At 44.2% G+C, this 6,525-nt stretch overlaps 1 protein-coding gene across 1 annotated transcript in view; it reads left to right on the top strand.

Annotated features, from left to right (window-relative positions):
• Positions 1-246: 246 nt before the first annotated feature.
• The window catches only part of Hopx (HOP homeobox), a 28,174-nt gene continuing 21,895 nt past the window's right edge, over positions 247-6,525 (top strand). The window contains exon 1 of the mRNA XM_021163081.3: positions 247-460. The gene's annotated coding sequence lies outside the window, so the exon portion shown is untranslated. The remainder of the gene's footprint in view (positions 461-6,525) is intronic.

Here is a 6,525-nt window from a genome sequence, read left to right as displayed (position 1 = left end):
TGGGCCTTGGTCCAGGCTCTGAGGTTTGGCGTGTTGCCCGCAGAGCTGTGAATTCAGCCTAGCAGACCAAAGCCTTGAGAGGCGGCAACGTCTAACGAGTCCAAATAAGGAAGCTGGGGAAAGAGCCAGGGGCCTGATGCTCTTCCATGTCTCTCAGCAGCACCTAACGTGCCTGCGATCTTGGTGGCTAAGGGGACAGGGCTGAATGAAAAGTTCCAGCAGGCTCTCAGAAGTCACCACCTAAGCATCAAACCTGAATAACCAGGACAGACGTAAGGTCGGGCGACTTTCAGTGGTTCCCGCCTGCCCACGCTGCAGGTTTTTCAGGTCCCTGCTTGAGCGTGCACTCTCAGGCGTAAATAAAACGTGCGATCAGCAGCCACGTCAGCCAGCAGGCTATTTAAGCCGACAGGCACCAGCATCCGCTGCTCCCCAGCCCAGAGCTCGCCCAGACTTCCACGTAAGTAGCTGTCTACGGTCGGCCTTGAATGCTGAGAATGAACTTGTCTAGAGATGGGCCCAAAATACTAGAGTTAAAACATTTGCTCTTTTTTTTCTTTTTTGTTGGACAACGGTGGAGGTAAAAGGGAGAAAAAAATTAATTTTTACCCCCTTGCCTGCTCCCCCGCTCCCCCCCCCCCCCCGCCCCCAGTCCCCGGCTGTGGCGAGGAGTCAGAGTGCTGTTGCTAAAGATGTGTGCCAGATCGTGGATTCGAAGCAGGGAAGCAGAGAGATGCTCATGGTTGTTTTACTGATTGTTTATTTCTATTTTCATCACCCGGGTAACTGTTATTTATCATTTCATCATTTAGATACCAATAACCGTCGCTCTGTTTGCTATCTAAAAATCAAACACAATGTTTAAAATATGTATTTTTGTGTTGGTACGTGTTTGGGGTGCAATATCTGCATCGAGGAGAGGTGTCTGGACTTTGAACTTGCAGTGTTACATGCTCCTATGTCTTGTTCTCCCATCTATTTACAGTAATGGAAACAGTGTCCATGTAAAGAGACAGATGCTGTCCTCTGGCATTTCCAGAAGGCAGAGTTGTGTAATTTTTGAATTCTGATGCTGTCCAGGTATTCAAGGTGAATTTTTAGGTGGAGGAAGAGTCACTGAATAAAAGGAACAGGGTATCACATATTTTAGATCAAAAAGCCTTGAAGAGAGATGTCAGCCGTTCCCTGCCACTTGTCACAGCACAGGGCAGGTACTGAGGAAAAACCCACAGGCTGGGGAGGTGAGAGAGAAGAGGGAAGCCAGCTCACAGAAGACTAAACAGTGTGTTGCAAAAATGCACACAGCACCGTAAGGAGGTAAGCTGACACCAACAGCCTAGTCCATCTGTTTAGGTCGAGAGGTCTGTGATGAAGGCTATGTGATAACTCATACCTGTCATCTCAGCACCTACTAGGCTGAGGCAGGAGAATTGCCCTGAGGTTAAGGCTAGCAGAACTTCAGAGCAAGATCCTGTTTCAAATAAGCAAAGCAAGCTTCAGAGTGTGACCTTTCATGGGCCCATCAACCATCCCCACACCGACAAGGTTTTTTTGAGACCATGTTTCAATATGTAGCTTGGGTTGTAGGCCAGGCTGACCTGAATGCACCAGGACTCACTGAGTGCTAAGCTTATGTTCAACTCCAACACACATTTTTAAAAAGGATCTTCTTTCTTTTGTGTTTTAAATGTTTTTACTTGACATAGAATTTTATCACATTTTTCCTCCCATTCCTCCCTCCTGCCCCGCCTAGCTACGTTCCCCTGAGACCTTCCCATACCCCTCCCTTACTGTCAAGTTAATAGCCTTTTTCTTTATTATTGTCATATGTGTGCATTAATATATACATATGTACACATATACATATATACACTATACACATATACATACATGTATACATATATACATATAGGCATATACACACATATTCATATATACACAGATACATATATACACAGATACATATATACACATATACATACATATATACATACACATATACATATATACATATACACATATAAGCATATACACAGATACATATATACACACATATACATACATGTATACATATATACATATACACATATAAGCATATACACATATATGCATATACACATATACACATATATACATATATACATATATACATACACATATACACATACACACACATACATATGAAAGCTGAGTCTATATTTGTTGATGGTATATATGTGGTTTCAAGGCTGGCTTTTGCATTGGACAACCATTAACAGAACTCATCCTCCAACACTCTTTTGAATCCAGTTTCTAGACCCCTGGGGAAGCCCATGGACGCTAAATCAGAGTTGTGCCATGCGTATGTGTGTGTATGTGTGGTTTTTGTTTTCTTTTGTTCTGTTTTTAAGGAGCTTAAAGCCACTAGTCAGGAAGCTAACAGATTTGTTAGGCAGGGTGATGGGTTTACACCGTTACCACAGCAGGCACTTCCTAACCACCAAACTGAAGCTGAGTACCATGTTTGTAAGGGTCTTGTTCCAGGGAAGTGGGGTTTCTCTGAGCAAGATTTGGGGCCTGGGAACAAAGGAAGATACAAGTTACAAGGGTGTATAAGAGGAAGGGAGGTGAGAGACAGCAGAGGTTATGTGTGAGCCCATCCTCATTGGTGGCCTGGAGAAGAGACTTGGGGTGTGGAGGTTACGGAGAGGCAGATGAGATCCAACTGAGTGATGGATATTTTTGATTTCCCCTTCCTCTTGGTGTTTTGAAACCCAGATTGGCTTCAAACTCACAGCAGTCCCCCTGCACCATCCTCTAGTGGTGTCCCCAGGAAACATTAGGTTTCCTGGCAGCCCTTGGCCAAAGCATGAGTGAGTGACATTTGTCTTTCTGACTTCTGCCATTCCTACTATCCTCCCCCTCCTCCTCCCACCTGTGTGGATGCAGGTGCTTGTGTGGGGGTGGGGATGGGGCCACAGGGCCTCACTGAACCTGCCCTGGCTACTGAACTTGTCCTGGCTAGCTGCCTGTGTTTTAGAGTTTGACCATCTGTGTTATTTCCAAGGTTTCATTCTCTCAGGGATTTGTTTACCACTCTTTGGCATACCAATTAAAGTTATGATGTTAATAGACAGTAATTGCTTAATGAACCCTGGATTATTAAATACGTTCTAACAAGATAACCTATCTGGGAGTTCTTTGAACTCTTTCTTTCTTTCTTTCTTTCCTTATTTTTTTATTTTTGCTGCTGCTGTTCTTTTATTGTTTGTCTGAGTCAGGGTCTTGTGTAAGTTGCCCATCTGGCCTCACATTTGAAATGTAGCTGGGGCTGGCTGCCCTTGAACTCCTGATCCTCCTGCCCCTGCCTCCTGAGTCCTGAGATTATAGGCTTGTGCCATTATGCCAGCTTTGAAATGCTGTCTAAATATAATTATCACTTTAATTTAAAGCTAGCAATTAGGAAAGTCACTTTCAGGTAAAAATATATATAATTCCTATTCATCAAAATTAATTCCAAACAACTGAGAGAAAGAATATCAAGATTATAGGTTTTCAGTCTAAGTCTAAGAACGGGTCTTGCTAAATTTCCTTTTCTGAACAGAGGTAAAGCTGAACCTCAGAATAGAGCTTCTCAGAAAAGACTAGGCTGGGAGCCTCAGGGCAGTAGGGGTCAACACTGGGTACCACTGCTGTTCTGCAGCTGGAACTACTTCCTGCCATTTACAGTTCATGGAAAAAAAAAAGGTTTTAGACAAGCAATGAGTTCACACAGCTGGCAAAACTCATGTATAGAAGTGACAGAATTTCTTCTTTAGGTGACTTTTCTTTGAATACATCTCCTTTACCGTTATTTCCAAATTTTGTGTAGAATGGCTTATTTCAAAGGTTCTTAGATTTTTGCTCTTAGTGGCTATGCTGTGTAACCTGGATTAAGTTATTTGGACACTGATGGATTCTTCAGACCTTCAAAATGCTGAGTGAGTGGGGCAGTGGGTAGTGGAAATGTGGCTTGTGGTCTGGCGGGATGCACAGAGGATCAGCCTACCCCCATCGGCATGGAAGGACCACTTTCCTGCCTGCTTACCTAAGACATGCTGGTGGGGAACAGGCTTACTAAGGTTACAGATGAGCCCCACTGTGCAATGGAAGATGTGTGTCCCGGTAGAGGTGCCACAGTCTCCTGGAGACTCACAGGCCCTGATTTCAGTTAGAACCAAGATAGGTTTGCGGCTTTAAAGCTTTTGGTCCCAGGCATATGTGAAATTCAGAATGAGTGAGGTATGACCAACCAGGTGTAGGTTTGCCTCTTCCTTTCAGTTGCCCAGAAAGTTCCTGCATCTGTCCTCATGGAGACGTCGAACAGTCTCCTACAGACACCAGCACAGACTCGCCCTGGCAGAAGACAGTGCACACTACAGGGCAGAGCAGAATACAGAGGCACAGGGACCTACCTCCTCAGCTACAATAAGGCAGGACTGAGATCCGAAGACTGGAAGTCTTAATTAGGGTTTTAAAGTGTATTCTCTCTTTTTAAATGTATTCATTGTGTGCCTGGGGTGCATAGGCCACAGCCTGTGGTCGGAAGACACCTTGAAGCTGCTTCTCTCCGGTCATAAGGAGTTCTGAGGACTCAATCCACATAGACTTGTCAGCGAGTGCTGGCTGGGCCATCTCGAAGGCTTACAAGGGGATTATAAATAATGGCCTCTTCCCTTCCCTGTTGAAAATACCTGGCTGGAGCAATAATTTATCTAATCATCTTTGAATAAAGCCCATGAAAGTTCAAGAGGGCAAACTAATTTCCCTGGGATCTTAGCATTCAGCCATGCAGCCTCGGGGACCCACCCCGCACCCCCCTCCCCGCCCCTCAATTGCATCTGTGCAGAGGCACATTTATGTCCATTGCACGCGAGTTCTCTGAAGGAAACATTGCGCTTACACCTAGAGAAAGTGAACTGCTAGAGGCATCACCCTAAGAAAAAGTGTTCAGAATAAACATTGGGGCCTTGTTTATTACTAGGGGGTTGTTCCTCACTAGGGTGAGGTAGTCTGTTTGATTACTAGGTAGTGGCAAGTAGAGCACTATCCAACATAGGGAAGTTAGGCTTACCCATCTCCACGTTTCTTATACTTCACTCCAGTGGGTTTCATAAAATGTGACCAAATCTGAAAACCCTGCCAGTTTGTTTACAGTTGAACCGGTCTGTTCTCATAAGATGGAAACAAAGTAACAAACTCCAGGATAGACCTGGAGTCAGTTCTAATCTTAGAGACCGCTAAGCAGGAAACTGATGATAGCCATTCTGGCCATTGGATCTAGATGGATCTAGATGGAAATTTCCTGGAGTTCTTAAGGGCATCACAGATCTGCTTACATGATGTAGTCTTTGTTGATGTAGTTCCATTTCCTGCTAGTGTGGCTCCTCCCTAAGGAAATTTACATAGGCAGCCCTCCTTAGTGCCCAGGTTCCCTCCACACTGTCCAACTTCCTAGTCTACTGGTGCCTGGGAGTGAAACTTGCTATATATATAAAACTAAGTGATTCTGGAAGTACCTGTCAGTTCATTAAGCAGCCCTCTCAAAATTTGTCCTTTTGAGGGGTAGTGGAGAATTCTGGGAATCGTGATGCAGAGGGGGAAGGGGGCAAGAGGCTCTATTTCCTTCTTTCCTTTTAAAAAATTACTTTATTTATTTTTAAAGATTTATTTATTTATTTTATGTATATGAGTACACCATTGCTCTCTTCAGACACACCAGAAGAGGGCATCAGATCCCATTACAGATGGTTGTGAGCCACCATGTGGTTGCTGGGAATTGAATTCAGGACCTCTGGCAGAGCAGTCTATACTCTTAACTGCTGAGCCATCTCTCCAGCCTGAGGCTCTCTTTCATTTGTGAGCTCAATCTGGGTCAGAGTTCAGACTCTAAAGAGCTTCTGCATGAGCAGACAGCCTCAGGGACAGATCTGTAAGAAGCCGCAAGAGGACCTGATGCTATATAACTTGGCTAAGAGAAGACTAGAATTCACTTAATCATTTGCTGCTAGAAGGCACAAGAGCCAATGGCCAGTTACTCGCACTGACCTTCAAGGAAAAAGATTCAAGCTCATGGGTTTGAGCCACAGCACAAAGCACGCTACATTGTATGCCATGAAGTACCCGGATAAATGCAAAGGTACAGCAAGATACACAGGCAAGTTCTGGAAAACGGACCGACTACCAATCTTTCAATTGTTATGTCTTTGTTCATTTGTTTGTTTAATTTGGCCTTCTATTAAGATGTAAGACATCCACTAACTAGGGGCTGGAATGGTGGCTCAACAGTTAAGAACACGGGCTGCTCTTCCGAAGAATTCGAGTTCAATTCCCAGAACACACACAGGAGCTTACAACTGCCCGTAACTCCAGTTTCAGGGGATCTAGTTTGTTCTTGGGACCTTTTTGGGTGCACAGAGAGACATGCAGATAAAATATCCATACACACAAAATAAAATAATAATAAAAAATAGGCATCCATTGACTTATGCACACAAAACCCTTCCT

The sequence above is a fragment of the Mus caroli genome, unplaced genomic scaffold, assembly GCF_978045245.1.
Source record: "Mus caroli unplaced genomic scaffold, Mus_caroli_1 scaffold_4, whole genome shotgun sequence".
NCBI classification, from domain to species: Eukaryota; Metazoa; Chordata; class Mammalia; order Rodentia; family Muridae; genus Mus; species Mus caroli.
The sequence above is the reverse complement of the archived record's forward strand: the minus strand, read 5'-3'. Positions and strand labels throughout refer to the sequence as shown.